The sequence below is a fragment of the Medicago sativa genome, chromosome 8, assembly GCF_051527215.1.
Source record: "Medicago sativa cultivar Bolivia chromosome 8, Bolivia_mono, whole genome shotgun sequence".
NCBI classification, from domain to species: domain Eukaryota; kingdom Viridiplantae; phylum Streptophyta; class Magnoliopsida; order Fabales; family Fabaceae; genus Medicago; species Medicago sativa.
Window position 1 is genome coordinate 19,689,041 of NC_140756.1, and position 17,149 is coordinate 19,706,189.

A 17,149-nucleotide genomic window follows, 5' to 3' on the forward strand; every position below is an offset into this window, starting at 1 on the left:
TATGTTAGCCCTTCGGTTCACGCCAATTAGAAAATATCTTGATAGGAATTTGTTAGGAAAATATTTTGTGTTTATATTTAGTGATTTTTTTTTAGTAAAATCATAAGTCTATGAAATTAGAAGAGTCTCTTATTTCTAGAGAGGTTGGTTAAAATCTATTTTTTTGACAAAATATTGGTTATATACAACATTATGATGTACAATAAACCGGATTTAGACATTAAATAAGATAATGGTGCTCGATTAAGGTTGGGGTAACATTTATTTTGTACTAAATTGAATGAAATCACCGTTTAGAATATTTCTAAAAACATCTCAAAAAAGAATATGAAGAAGAATATTTAAAAAAATTGAAAGGTGGCTCTTAGTTTTTTTTATATAAAAGTAACATTTGATTTTTTTTTTTATGTTAACCCTCCGGTTCACTACAATTAGAAAAGATCAACTGCTCCCAAGAAAATTTGATTACACATGCTACAATGAAATTATATTATAATATCATTTTATGATTTTTTTTTCAAAATTATCTTAGAGAAAATATAATTTGATTTGTTACACAAGTTTGCTTGCGACGTTGTAAACAAAATAAATATTTATAATAAAATATAAAAATATCTAATTGCCACAAAAAATATAATAATATACAATATATTTCCATAAAGAAATATATACAATACATATACACTTCTTAAAGAAATTTATACACAAACGTACAACTCTTAAGAATTAACAATGATACTTAGGCTATATTAGAAGTGTTTGGAATAATTTCTTCCTATCAACACAATTCATCACACATTAGAAGTGTTTGGAATAATTTCTTCATGGCAACACAATTCATCGCACAAGCAAAGATTAATTTGTATTCATTCGGTGTGTTGCAAAATTCTTTCCCCAAAAGAGACATGGAAGTTGGCCTCACCTGTAAAAATAAAATAAAATAAAATAACATATATCGTTTAAAGAAAAAAAACTCTACGACCAAATATAGTCATATATATAATTATAATTATAAACTGAAAATAAAATAAAAGTTTGAAAGGAAGAAGAACGGTATGAATTTAATATGTGCATAGGTTTGAGAATGTTCTATCTATATGGAGCTCCCTTCAATCCAATACGAAAAGATCAAGGTATTCTCATCTCCCAATTCATGCAAACCTTTGACCTTTGAACTTTAAGAATATTGTTACAAAGTCAGAGGTATTCATGAACTAGCAGCAGAGGTCTACCATCATCTCCTTTTAGAATTGGATTTTAGGGAACTCCATCCAAATTGACCCTTATACTAACAAACTAACAATCACTTCGTGATATGTATATATAGAAGAGAGAAAGCAAGGATATGTGTATATAGAAGAGAGAAAGCAAGGATTGGAATAACCATCGTTGAGAGGCCTCTGTTTATAAAGGCTTAAAAATAAAACTTTAACCAAATCTGAACGATTAGATATAATGTATAAACATGTTAAAAAATATAAAATAAGATATTGATGTAAATAATATGTTTTATATAAGAAGAAAATATCTTGATGGGAATTTATTAGGAAAATATTTTGTGTTTATATTCAGTATTTTTTTTTAATGGATACATAAGTTGATGAACTTAAAAAAGGTCCAAATGTCTACATAGTTGGGTTATAATATTAGGAGGTAAAATAAACCGAATTTGGATTTTAGAGAATATGTTGGTTCTGAATTAAGGTTTAGGAAAACATATATGTTGGTTTTCAATTAAGGTTTAGGAAAACATATATTTTATTAAATGGAAAGTAATCGTGGTTTAGTTTAGAATATCTCAAAAAATCTCTAAAAAAAAGACGTATTTTCCAAAAAAAAATTTGAATTAATCTTAATTTTTCGTATAAAAATATTTTGAATGAATCTTAATTTTTCATATATGAATTTAATTTTTCATATTGATGTAAATAATATGTTTTATATAAGAAGAATATATCTTGATATGAATTTATTAGGAAAATATATTGTGTTAATACAGTGTTTTCTTTTTTATTAAATACATAAGTTGATGAACTTAGAACAGGTCGAAATGTCTACATAGTAGGGTTACAATATTCGGAGGTACAATAAACCGAATTCGGACTTTAAAGAAGATGCTGGTTCTCAATTAAGGTATAGGAAAACGTATATATTATATTAAATGGAATGTAATCGCGGTTTAGATTATCTCAAAAAACCTCTAAAAAAAGACGAATATTTCCAAAAAAAATTGAAAGATGGATCTTAATTTTTTATATAAGACCATTTTGATTTTTTTTTTTTTATGTTAACCCTCTGGTTCACTCCAACTAAAAAATATCTTGATGGGAATTTGTTAGGAAAATATTGTGTTTATATTTAGTGATTTTCTTTCGGTAAAATCATAAAGTTGATGAAATTAGAAGAGGCCTTGATGTCTAGAAAGGTTGGTTACAATTTTTTTTTTTTGACAAAAAGTTGGTTACGTACAATATTATGATGTACTATAAACCGGATTTAGACATTAAATAAGATAATGGTGCTCAGTTAAGGACGGGAAAACACATATTTTGTACTAAATTGATTGTAATCGCCATATAGAATATTTCTAAAAACCTCTCAAAAAAGAAAAGGAAGAAGAATATCTAAAAAAAAATTGAAAGGTGGCTCTTAGTTTTTTTTATATAAAAGTAACATTTTAACTTTTTTTTTATGTTAACCCTCCAGTTCACTACAATTAGAAAAGATCAATTGTCCTCGTGAACTTATCTCAGTTGATATGGACAATGCATAATATATGTAAGGTCCGGGGTCGAACCTCGGCCACCAACAAAAATAAAGAAAAGATCAACTGCTCCCAAGAAAATTTGATTACACATGCTACAATGAAATTATATTATAATTATCACTTTATGATTTTTTTTTTCAAAATTATCTTTGAGAAAATATAATTTGATTTTTTTTTTGAAGGAAAAATATAATTTGATTTGTTACACAAATTTTATTGTGACGTTGTAAACCTATTAAATTTTTATAATAAAATAGAAAAAAAATCTTATTACCACAAAAAATATAATAGGCCAAGAGAAATGTTAGGTATCAGGGCGAATCTGAAGCATCCCAACTAGGTTGGCACCCAAAAGAAACTCCCTTCCTCTACCGCCTTCCCAATACATAATATTATTAAAAAATGGAAAAAGTATGTACAAAAGAGGGGGGACTAGGTCAATACTCTCAGAAAATCAAAAAGAAATGACAAAAAGAAAAGACTAGAAATGGCTACGGAAATCTAAAGTTAGACAACACATGTTTGTCTCTAGCAAAATCAACCGACAATGAAGCAGGCATAGTATAATACCAAGTAGTGGCAGTCAAGTTGTGTCCCAAAGAAGCCATATTGTCAGCACAACCGTTTCCTTCTCGGTAAATATGAGAGCAAATTATGCATATACATACAATACTTGTGCACTTTCTAAAGAAAATTATACACAAACGTACAACTCTTAAGAATTGACAATGATATGTAGGCTATATTAGAAATGTTTGGAATAATTTCTTCATGATAACACAAATCATCACACAACAAGAGACTAATTAGTATTCATTCGTTGTGTTGCAAAATATTTTTCCCAAAAGAGACATGGAAGTTGGCCTCACCTATATAAAAAAAAAAAACTACATATCGTCGAAAGAAGAAAAACTCAACAACCAAATAAGGAGAATGGTCGTTACTATTTAAAACTTACAAGAAACTGTTATGCTAACACAACGACATTTCCTTCCGTATAATTTCACTTCAAATTTCAAAAAACTTGAATCAACTATCTTTGCGGGCCTCGTTGATTTTCCTTCATCAATCTGCTACATGTGATTTTTTCTGTACACACATACACATATTTATAAGTGAGACAGATCAATAAGAAATATATACTAGAGATAGTAATCATAAGACAATAATCTATAAATTAAAATGAGGTTTTAGTTGAGAAAGACCAATTTTGGAGCTCCCTTCACTCCAATACAAAAAGATCAAGGCAACCCTATCTCCAAATTCATGCAAACCCATGACTTTGGCAAGTTTCCAATGTGCAAAGTCAAAGGTAACCATGAACAAGCAGCAAGGGTAAACTATCACCTCCTTTTAGACTTGGAGTGCGGAGAGCCCCAAATTAGGTTTATATTAATAACCAAATTAAGCCATATAGATTAATTGTATAGAATACAAACTAAAAACTACACAACTAAAGTAGTTCCTAAGGAAAAGCTAGCTAGAGAAGAGATTGTGATGCTTGAAAACTTACAAAACATTGGCTTATATAGGCCAAGCAAGAATGCAAGACCTTTGGCTTGATGTGTAATTTTGCCCATTAAATTTGACCCGAATATTTTTAATTTATTAGAAAATCTCAATATATGGATCTTGATGTTTGAGGATTGGTGAAACGGTGTATTAATTTTAACATAATTGAGGATATTTTGCTTTAACTGTCTGATTGGAATCCGCAGTTGATAGTGTGCAATAATGCATACTTTTATTAGTTAATTAATGGTAGCTTGCGTGGCATATAATATAATATTGGGTGTTGATGACGTATATAAAATAATATAACCATATATAAATGGAAAATGCTAATAAGGAGTTTTTTTTTTCAAAGTTAAGAGCATAATGACATCAAAGAGAATAAATGAAATATATCAACTAGACTCTAATTTGTCAAATGTTCATATATATTATAAAATAAAGTATTATAAAATAGGGTAATGCTAATACACACCCACTGTAATTTTAGAATGTGTGCATTAGCATTCTACACCTACTTACTTTATACAAAATTTAATTACCCCTTCTCTCTTTTCTTAACTAGTATAGTGACCCGTGCCAAGCACGGGGAAATAAAAAAAAATTTCATCAAATGTATAGATTTTATATTATGTTATCTTAAAGTTATAAGTGTGGTTATAATTTAAAATTGATATGGAAAAAAATATCATCTTAATTTTGTTAATTTTGTATATATTTTAAAATATTTAAACATTGCACATAAAGATTAAAGTATTTTAATTTATACTTATACTAATTATTTGTAGTATAAGATGTACTCATTGATAAACTTAGCATATGCAATATTTTTGCAAAAATACGCCGGCGTACTGTATATTATTATTTGTTGACATAATGTATTTTATTAATCATAAAAACTAAAAATTTGTATTTTTTTTATATAATAGTCAGTGTCAGATGCATACACCTAGTCTGTGAATGCAAACGTTAAACTTTTTACGGGTGTGTATAAATATAGTTTGGGCTATAGAAACGCCGATTGTTATTTGTTTTTATATAGTGACATGTGCCAAGCACGGGGAAATAAAAAACTTTTTTCATCAAATGTATAGATTTTATATTATGTTATCTTAAAGTTATAAGTGTGGTTATAATTTAAAATTGATATGGAAAAAAATATCATCTTAATTTTGTTAATTTTGTATATATTTTAAAATATTTAAACATTGCACATAAAGATTAAAGTATTTTAATTTATACTTATACTAATTATTTGTAGTATAAGATGTACTCATTGATAAACTTAGCATATGCAATATTTTTGCAAAAATACGCCGGCGTACTGTATATTATTATTTGTTGACATAATGTATTTTATTAATCATAAAAACTAAAAATTTGTATTTTTTTTATATAATAGTCAGTGTCAGATGCATACACCTAGTCTGTGAATGCAAACGTTAAACTTTTTACGGGTGTGTATAAATATAGTTTGGGCTATAGAAACGCCGATTGTTATTTGTTTTTATTTTTTATAAAACCAATGGTTTAATGTAAATATTGTATTTTAGGGTAACAACGATGTAAAAAAAAAGTTCCACGTATTGTTATACCTAAAAAGTGCATCAATTAAAAGTCAATGGCAGGAGGATCTGCTTATATAGAAATTGCATGTCCCGTAATGACCAGTACGCCTTACAAAGAAATTAAAAAAAATGACTTCCAAACAATACGCAACTTTAGTTTTCTAAATTATAACAACAACAATTCTAAAACATAACCAATGATCATACTTTTTGAAAAACTTCACGATACACAACATTTGTGGTCTCCTTGCAAACATTATTATCTTCATCTAAGATGAGCAGCTTCAAACCTTTTCTAGAAGTAACTCGAGAGACAACAACATAGAGTTGTCCATGCGTGAACACGGGCTTAGGAAGATAAACTCCCATTCGAAATAAAGATTGACCCTGACTTTTATTTATTGTCATTGCAAAACAAAGCGTCAATGGAAACTGCATGCGCCTGAATTTGAAGGGTAGTTCTGGATCACTTGGAGTAAGATTCATCCTGGGAATGAATACCCTGATAACTGCCCTTTTTCCTGTAATTACGGTAGCAGCTATCGTGCTATTCCCTAGATGTGTAACTGTTAGCCTCGTACCATTACACAGTCCATTGGCCTGATCGATGTTTCTCATCAGCATAATTGGACATCCCACCTTAGTTTCAACCGGTGATTTGGAATTCCAGAGCTCTTAATACCATTAAGAAATTCCGTTGTGAATCACTCGCTTTGGACATCAGAATTTTCACCCAATCGACAAACAGAATCAGAGCTTAAATACTCTTTCTCTTCACCTGGAACCAGTGACATCATATATTCGTTAACATGCTCAACTGAATAAAGCGTTGGTGCGAGTATTCCCCTTTCTTGGAAAATAGCGGGTCACCAAGATTATCATTCAAATCGGGATACACAAAGTCTATAAGTGACATCAACGGATTTTTTGTGTTTGATATGAGCAAATCTTCAGGAATTTCTACCTTCATTTCACCATTCTCATTCGAAGCGTCGTTGTCGTCTCCAATTGAGAGTATCCATTTGCCAAAATTAGCAATTTCTTACTGCTCTGCAGGTACCGAAGATGCACCCAATCTCATATTAACAGTAAGCCTCGACACATTACAATAAGCCCATATCTTTGATGAATTGATTGAGGCATCAATAATATCCTGCCTCGATCTTTTTCGGACAACAGGCAATATCTGCCTGAAATCACCACCTAAAACTACTGTCATTCCACCAAAAGGTCTAAACTCGTTTAGGGGATCATTCTTGGACATGATATCACGCATTGATCGGTCAACTGCCTCAAAACACCATCGGTGCATCATTGGAGCCTCATCCCAAATTATCAACTTTGCAGCACGCACCAGGTCTTCCCCTAAGACTATCCTTTTCCATCGTAAGCGATGATGCTTCATTAATCTTAATAGGGACTGTCAGCGTCGAGTGCGCGGTTCTTCCACCTGGTAATAGAAGAGCCGCTATACCACTGGATGCATCATTCAATACAATTAACCCCTTCGATCTAACAGCAGCCGACAATGTTTTCCATATAAAGGTTTTTCCAGTACCACCGTAACCATATAAGAAGAAGAAACCACCGTCGTCAGAACCAATGGACTCCATGATCTTGTCATGCACACATCTTTGTTCATCAGTCAACATCAGTAACATATTAGTGTGTGTCTTTTCAGTTCATCATTGTTGTAATTTAGCTCATCAACGATAAGCTTGTTTGTGAAAGTTGGCACGTCTGCTGCGTTTGGCCTGGGCATAGATTTGAATTCAGTAAGAGACCGTCCGTTTTCCTGAAGCAGCATTTCAATTTCAATCAAACACAGGTTCTTCAAGTCATCGTCACCTATACGCAGATCTGCATATTAAATGTGAAGTCACGCAATTAATATTAACACCTTGCATATGTGTGCACGTTGAAGAGAGAGAAAATATATTAGCTTTATATGAGAATCCTTTATATTTAAACATATCAGCCTAAAAAATATGGAAAATGCTAAATGGTATTGTAAAGTTAGTAACTCTTAGTTTGTTCTTTACTATATCTTCCAAAAAGGACCTCTTAACTACTTAAACTACTCTAATCAGCCTTTACTATATCCTAATAAACACACCCCTCGAAAACAACCTTGTCATCAAGGTTGGAATGTGTTAAATTTCTTAATGTGTAATAGTCTTCAAATGTATCACCCTTATCCCTATTTTTTATTAGTGAAGTACTGTTTTTCTTCACATCTTCATCAATAACATGAGTAGTTTCTCTCCACTTCCTTTACATAAGCATTTCATTTTGAGAAAAAGAGAGATAACTGATCTTGGAACCATTTGAAATAAATTATTTGTCTAAGAAACTTTTATAAAAATAATTGCCTCGTCCATGTCATTTGCACCCTGATGCTAAAATCGTCACCCCAGAATTCCAAGCAGTATTTGACTTGTGTTGCTTAAAAAACAACAACAAAGGAGTACACAAAGAAAAGTGCAGTGGAGACAACACTAACAAATATATCTCAGTGGAGATATGTTTTTATTTTGAAGTTTTATGTTACCTCTTAATGCATTTTAAGTGCATCTTTTCCCTTTAAAGTTGCATAATGACATGCCATTTGTTCTAATTCTCATCAATGACAATTACAACATGTTCTGGCCTTAAAAAAAAATATCATTATGTCTTGAAACATGCTTATTTTCACTTTTGTCTTTGTCATAATAATAGTAAGAGAATATATGCAATACAACGAAAAAAATGACATTAAAGTTACGACTCAATTCTTAATCCAAAAAAGCTTCTTTTAGCTTAACTCAAACTAAAAAATTAAGCTTATTTGTAAAGGAGTTCCCAAGCCATTATTTATTTAACGCGAAAATAAATAGATATTGGAACTGCTACAAAATGATGTCATGAATGCTCACTAATCTAGATAACGTGAAAAATTAATCAATTAAAGAACAGAAAATGTGAACAAATTAATCAAGATATACATAGTGGAAATCTATATATGACAGTTTTGTGGCATCGATAGTAGGTCATGCATTAACCTTATGTTGTTTGCATTATCTGTGGGTGTGTTGGCCTCATGTTAACCTGCTATTACGTGATGTAGCAGCTGGCTGGGAGGCTTCTGTATGTTCATAATTGTTGTTGCGTCCGCTTGGCTTTTTTGTTTTTTAGTTGCAGGTATTTCGGCCTGTTGTAGTGCAGCTTTGCTGCTGTGCAGCTGCGACTTTTTAGAGGATATTTGTGGGCATTAGATTGTGAGACAGGGGTACTATCGTGTAGGCAGCACCACGGTTTATCGTGATTCTTTGCTGGGTTTGGTCTTTGATTAAGGCAACCTAGTGTACATCTTGGCCTCATGATTTTTTGGGTGCAGGCGTGTTGCCTTTGTTGGTTCTTGTATTCATCCTCTGTTCATTTTTGCGAGTACTTGGCGTTTCCTACGCCCTCTCAACGAAGAATAATATTTGCTGTCTAAAAAAAATAGTGAAAAGCTATCTGGTGTGCCTACTTTATTAGGTAACCTTGAATTTATCTTTGTTTTACTCAAGCTATTGTTTTCTTACTTGCATACACTCGTATTTAAATTCTTTCTTTCTATTCTATATATTGCTGTATAAACCTGTTCTCATGAAGCACGGGAAATTAACGTACATATTTTATTTACTTTTACTCGAAGAATTTACGTATTTATATAAGTTTAACTATATATATATTTTTTAAATTGAAAATTAATTTACACAAAGTTAGTGAATATTTAAGTTATTTGATATATAAATTTAAAGTAACTTTAGTATAAATTGTAAAGTTTTTTTACAAAAAATATAACTTGTAATTTTGTGTAGTTTTCGTAAAAAATATTATATAGTTGTATTAAGATATTTGCTTTTAAAAATATAAAGTATATGTAGTTTGCAACTATATTTTATTTTAAATTAATATCTTTATCCTAACTAATAAATTGTTTCAAGGGGTTGAATAGTTCAAATGGTTTGAGTTAAGGAATAAGAAGTTTGACATACTGTGGTCAAACTGAAACGAAAGAGTAAAGATTAATGTAACAAATAATTACTAACATTTGTCATTAAAATAAATGACAACTGTTTCAATCTCTCCAACATAATGATATTTGGACCAAGACTATTTTACATTGACATTTAAAAAAAAAAACTTATATTTACTATTTTCAAATTCACCTTTTTAAAATGGTTTTTTATAAGATCTATGGTAGCCCATGATTGGCTTGTGAAACTTAGGCATGGCAATAAAACTTGTACACACAGATACCCGACTGAACTCATCTCGATTTGACGGATTTTCTCCTTTGTCTGGGTTTGGATTTTCCTCAATTTCAAAATACGGATATGGTGCGGGTAATAGAGATATAGATACTCACTTCGAACCCGTACCAATTGTAGAAATATATTGATATGTAACATGCAAGTCTCTAAATATTATCCCTACTTTTGAGATATTTATGAACTTTTAATCACTGTAATCATTACCTTAGTTTAAAATTGACTAATTACCTTATGGAGAGGTCTGTTTGATATAAAATTTGGTATTGGGTGTTTTCCCATTTCAACACTTCTTTTACCTTGTGTTCTTGAATTTGATGATAATAGTTATAGTTTCACCTCTCTGATGTCTATCATGTTCGATTATGGTAATATATATGTCATAACCTTCATTAAATAATTTTTGAAAATACTACTTCCATGTACCCTTTATATCTCTTTTCTGGACAATAATTTTACTTGCTTCCATTTTAATACACCTCACTTGATCCATATATCTTTTCTTACTTTTTTGTCCCTTAGCAAGAATATATATATATATATATATATATATATATATATATATATAAACTTTTCTCCCTCATTGGCGTGTAAGGATTGGTATAACTCATCAAATACTTGTGATCTTGCTGCATTCAATGCCTTATCAGTCCCTTTCTTAGCTCTCTTATAATTTTCCTACATATTTGTACTTTCACACGTGTACCACACTTTAAAACATTCTCTTTTGATTCTCACTTTAATTTGAACATTTTGGTTCCACCAAGATTCTTTACTCCTAGCTAGGTTCAAAATCTATTAATTCTCCTAGTGTCTCTTTTGCTGCTTTGCTAATCTCATACGTCATCTTGTTTCACATATCATTTTCGCTTCTATGTAGTTTTGCACAACCTTCCTTTAAAATCTTTTGTAGGAAAACACTATGTTTTTCATCCTTTAAATTCCACCACTTGATCCTTGTATCCCAATCATGACATCTCATCTTTGGTCTTCTCTTAACCCTTACATCCATAGCCAATATTATATGTTGGATAATCAAACTCTCTCCAGGTAAAACTTTAAGTCCAAACAAATATTTATGTCAGAATTGCCAATAAGAAATAAATCTATCTGAGAACATGATATCTCACTCTTGTATGTAATAATATTCCCTTTTCTTTTCCTAAAGTAAGATTAAAAGACAACAAAAAATCTAGGATGGATTTACCAAATGCGTTTTTCTCCCCAAGGTTATACCCTCATTCACACCTTCAAAAGTTATCAAACACTCCTTACACTTTAATTAAGCCTTTCAAATCCTTCCAAAATTTTACTTTAGGATATTCTTTCAAACCTATCCAAGGTGAGTAAACACTAATAACATTAAAGATGTCTTATTTCCTTTCAAAAAAATAAATTAAAGATGTCTTATTAAACTACAAATTTGTGGGCTACGATCCAATCTCCCTATCCTCTTTACATTCAAAATATCTTTTTTCCATTCCTTATCCTCAATAATGCCTACACCATTTCTTGATCTAACTATTCCAGTTTACAATGCTTAAATACTGAACTATCTAATTCTTTCGCCTTTTCACCCACCCACTTAGTTTCTTGTTGGCACATAAAATTAATCTTCCTCCTACTCATAACGTCAATCATTTCCATATATGTTCAAGTAAGAGTGCCTTTATTCCATGTTCAAAAACAGATCCTACTCTCATGAACTAACTTCTTTACCCACGCTTGTTCACAAAGATGTGGGACCCTTGCTTATTTTTTACTTCATTCAGGCATCGATGTATCCACCTCTGCTCATTTAACATTGTACTTCAGCTATACAACACGTTTCTTCTTGTCACTGTCCTAATGTTCACACTATTATATATTAGGTCCATGCCTTAGAGATTCAAAGTGTTTCAATTAAATTCAAGTGTTCAAATTTTAAATAGTAGAATCTAGTCCAAGTCTTCAGTTTTTTTATAATATATAATGTCATTTAATTAAAGGGTTTTTATATCATGTGCAAATTTGCACATGTTAAGAAGTTTAAAGTAGTATGTTTGATTTGGAACTGGTGTATTTTCTATTAATATATAATTTTTTAATAAATAATTGTTGTTTTTCAATAAATAGTTGCCGCTTTTAGTTACTTTAACATATGCAATATTGCACATGTTAGACAAACCTTTTAATTTTTTTTATATATATATATATATATATATATATATTTAAGATATTTGTTAAAAAGTTATGTGCTATTATTTGTTGATCCAACCTAATGAAACTTGATTGCATCGAGTAATAGATTACAATGAAAACCGACCCAGAACACATGTAGGCGTGGATACAAAAGCATGTTTTCTTATTTTGAAATAGGTCTCCTCATCGATAATTAATTTTGTTCATACCCATAACAGCGTAATTTTGAAATACATTTTTATTAAGCCAAAAAGGGTGTGGCAAAGACGCTAGCAACCCCCAAAATATATATTAGTCAAAAAAGAGAGATTACAAAATGAGGAAGGGGACCAAACCAAGACTTCCTCAATGAGAAGAAAACCTAAAATTTGGAATACCAGTCATGTTCCTTACATAATATTCCCTTGCAAACAAAGGTATGCTAGACCAGAAAACAAAAGAGTTCATGGTTAATCCAAAGTTTGCAAGAGAATCCGCCACTTGGTTTCCTTCTCTAAAGATATGTGTTACTTATAATATTTCCCAAAGAATAAATTGAATCTTCACTCTTACATATAAAACATGCATTTTATGATAATTATCAAGTACAATATTGACTCTCCGGTCTTCACTTTATATTGAGTCTTATGGTATTTAAAAGAAAAAAATCAATCCTAATTAAATTGTTAAAAAATATCGGTACATATAATTTGTGATTTTTTTAAAGATGTAAGTACTGAATTATTAAATGTATTATCTTTAAATTATTATTTCTGCACCATAGAATTCTTTTTGTTTTTATATGTAAGAATTAAAGTGATTCTTGTAACACTCATCCAAAAAACTTATTTGACCTTATAAATTTGTTATTAAGTTTGGTGATCCACGCAATGCATATATCTCCAAAATATTTTCACACTTCAATTTGAACACTTCTTTTGCCTCACGTTCTTGAATTCGACAATAGTAATTATGATTTCAATTTTCCTCTCTAATGTCAAGTTTGTTAGAGTTAAGTAAAATCTCGCATCCTTTAATAAATAAGGTATGCAAATGTTTTTTTCATATATCTTTTTTGGAGTTTTTTTATATAAATATTTACAAAACTAATTTTTTTAGTAAAAATGTGTACCAACTTGTAAGAAACATATTCAGTATGTAATTATGAACCTTTAAACAACTTTGTTGCACCCATTCTTAAAAACCATGGTCGGGCCTAACACAACCCCACAAAACCGGCTTGTGATGTGAGGATTGCCCCCATTTATAAACACATTGTCAGGTCATCACCTATCCGATGTGAGACTCTTAACACCCATAGACCAAATAGATAAAATAATTATTTGGTTTACATAGTAGTAATAACAAACTTACTACTTTAATGGTACGGTGAAAAAAATAAGCACATAAAATTGTTTAGTAATCAATCACTAACATTTTGTACATTTAATGTCATCTATATAATATAAATTTATCACCTATTCCAAGCCTCTTCTCTCCTTTTCTTGACAAGTGTCACTATTTTTAAAGGTTTTAAGGTTTCATTCAAAGAGCGACATGTGGCGCTCTAATTTTCTTCTATTCTAATATTTTATTTATGGAAATGTTATAATTCAATGTTTTTTTTTTTTGGAAGACCAATTAAGTTGTGTTATTATATGTTATTTTTTTATGGAAATGTTACAATTCAATGTTTTTTTTTTTTGAAGACCAATGATATTGTATTATTATATTATTTGTATAATCGTGTAATGTAGTGTTTAGTTATCATATATTTTATAGTTGGTATTAAGGAATGAAATTTTAACGAGATTGTTTTATATAATATGATATTTCAATTATAACATGAAAATACGTGCAGAATAAATAAAAAATATCGTTGAAAATAAAAGGTTAACTCATGCTGATATTTACCCCTGTGCTAAAATAAATGTTAAACCTTCTCTAAAAAAAATTAGCCTTAAACCAAAAAAAATACAAATTTGAGATTAAATTTTAGAAATCAATCATTTCGAATTCAAAAAATACAAATTTTAATCAAATAATTTAATTTTTTTTAATAAACAAATAATTTAAATTAAAATATTTGAATGCAGAGATTAAAATAAAACAAATAATGGAATAATTATTTAAATGTTAAAGAGATAAATAATTGATGTATGTCAAATAATAAAAATATGATTTGATAAGAGTGTAACTTTTTAAAATAATTTTAATTAGATTTGGTAATAACCATTAATTTTTTATATAATTTGAATTAACATGTTCTTTTTTAAGATAATATACTTTTGTTTCTATTTTCAAATGTATATTGTATAATAATAATACTGTATAACAGTGTTTATTCAAAACAAAACAAAAATAATGTTATACATTTCTTAATTTTTATTTTTGTAATAATAATAATCATGATGTTGGACAAATTATTTTTTTTACAAATGATGTGAAACAATTGATTTGGTTGTAATTATGTCAAAGATATTTTATTCAAAGTGGCATTAAAACAATTAAACACAATATGATTTGATTTTCCTTAATAATAAGGAAAAACTTCCCCTCAAAAAAAAAAGGGAAAGACCATATGTAAGAGATGCATATAGAAGTCGACCGAAAAAATAGCAAATCGATTAAAAAGGGCAGGAAAAAAAATAGTAAGACTTATGTTAGAGAATATATGTAACCGAAAATTAAAAACGATCGCGTGTAATTACTCTCATGCCAAATTAGATCCATTTAGTTTACCAAATTACCCTCTGGAAATTACTATAAATTAGACCTATGGCTTCACCAATTTTCACATCACAAATCACAACCTTGCCTCTTTTTCTGTTTGTTTAGTTTTTTCCTTTTTTTTTCGTTGTTCATCTTTTTGTTTGTTTTATTATTTTTTTGATTCAATCGAGTATGATGCTCATTGAATTCGTTGCTGATATATGTCGTTCACATAAAGAAATTTGAAGTATCAATGATCGAATCATGTGGTTGATTTTCTTAGAATTTTTTTTTTGCTTAAATTTGTTGGATTTATTATTTATACCTTAACATAATGTTTACATCGGGAACAAATTTATTATATTTAGTACTTTTAGATTAATTCAATGGTAGCAAACTCCATTTTTATCATAATTGTTCTATTGCCCTATTATATATTATTATTCGTACCTTAAATGTTTTTTTATATAGACTGCAATAGTTGCTCAAAAAAAATATAGACTGTACTAATATAATATATGATATAATCCCATAAAATAGTGCAATTATTTAAGTGCATTAATGAAAGATGGCTGCAAATAAGTAATACTAAGTAGTAATATAAACCGGTAACAAAAAAAAGTACTCTGTCCCATTTTAAATGACATAATTTAAAAATATATATTGTTTACATAATATAATTCGATCATATTTTTGTACTAATATATAAAGACAAAATATAGTATATAAGATGTTGAATTTGTCTCGATTAATATTTTTAAAATATCAATTTTTCATAATTTTTTTAATAGATTATTATAGATATTTACGGATGGAGTAATATAGACTGTTTCATTAAGCAAAAGCCTACAAAATATCTTTGTAATTTATTATCGCCGAATAAAACAAATAAAAGGCTTTAATGACATCTTTTATTTTGTTTTGACATATTAATGACGTTGTTATTACTACATTAAAATCAGTACACCTTCACTACCAAAAAGATCAGTACACCTTTCGTCTCATTTTTTTTATGATATTAAAGCAAGGATGTTAAATTTTACTTGACAACATGAGCTATGTCGTTTTTACAATTAACTAATATTAGTCAAATTATTTTCTACATTCATGAAAAAAAAAGTATGCATTTGGTTTTTGAACACATTTACATTTTTTTACACATTTAAATAAGAAAATTAAATAGATATGTACATCATGAGTATTTTTTTTAATAAAGATGTACCTCATGAGTATTTGTTTCCCCTAAATAAATCATGAGTATTTTTTTTCTTTCTAATTTAATCGTACAAATTGTTGATAATTAATGTACCATTTAATTGTCAATTACTACATCCATGAAAAAAAATTTGTGATTGCTTCATACATGTTGGCTATAAATATTGTGTTTGAAGCTCACACTTTTTACACCATTTTAAGTTACAACTCACAATTTTCATATCACTACTATACATTGTGCTTTTTGGTTTTAACATTCTCACTCAATTTCGAGATTCATACTAAAATTTTGAAAATTTTCTCGAGATCATTCTTTAATTTTATTCATTTTTACTTCTTTTTCTCATTTTTTTTCTTCTTAGATCTAATTCTTAAGACTGGATCAATTTCTAATATTTTTTCATAGGTACAACAATTAAACAAATTTCTCTCTGTTTTTCTTTGTCAATTATTCTTGATCTTTATTCACTTTCTATTTAGTTGTTGCAGAATTGGATCTCAAACGTTGAATGTGATGAAAGAATCAACATATGGTTTGAACTTTGAAGAAATTGGATTAAACACTTTGATTAGAATGGATGTATTTTATTAGTTTTTTAAGCAATGATTATTCTTTTGTACAACTATTCATCTAATTAGTTTTAGAGATATAATCTGTTTTTGTAAATGATAGATATTTCACATTCCAAATAGTAGTTTTTCTATAGATTAATGATTATGTTGTACTTTCAACTTTGATGTGCATCTATGAAAAAATGTTGTAAGAATTGTCATATGTTCATTATGAGTTTTTTCTTAATATTATAATATTGATAAGATCTTATTGTATATTATAGAAATTTGTTATTTGCTTCTTTGTAATTTGTTATTCAAAGAAATTAATGAGCACCAAAATACAATTATAGATCTTCTTTTTA

General features: G+C 28.9%; 1 long non-coding RNA gene across 1 annotated transcript; it reads right to left on the reverse strand.

The window, feature by feature from the left end:
* Positions 1-634: 634 nt before the first annotated feature.
* LOC146897620 (uncharacterized) lies at positions 635-4,465 on the reverse strand. Its single transcript, XR_015023787.1, has 2 exons — positions 4,281-4,465; positions 635-3,856 (listed from the first exon to the last, which is right to left on the reverse strand). It is a non-coding gene; the product is annotated as an uncharacterized LOC146897620 (long non-coding RNA).
* Between the last annotated feature and the right edge of the window lie 12,684 nt (positions 4,466-17,149).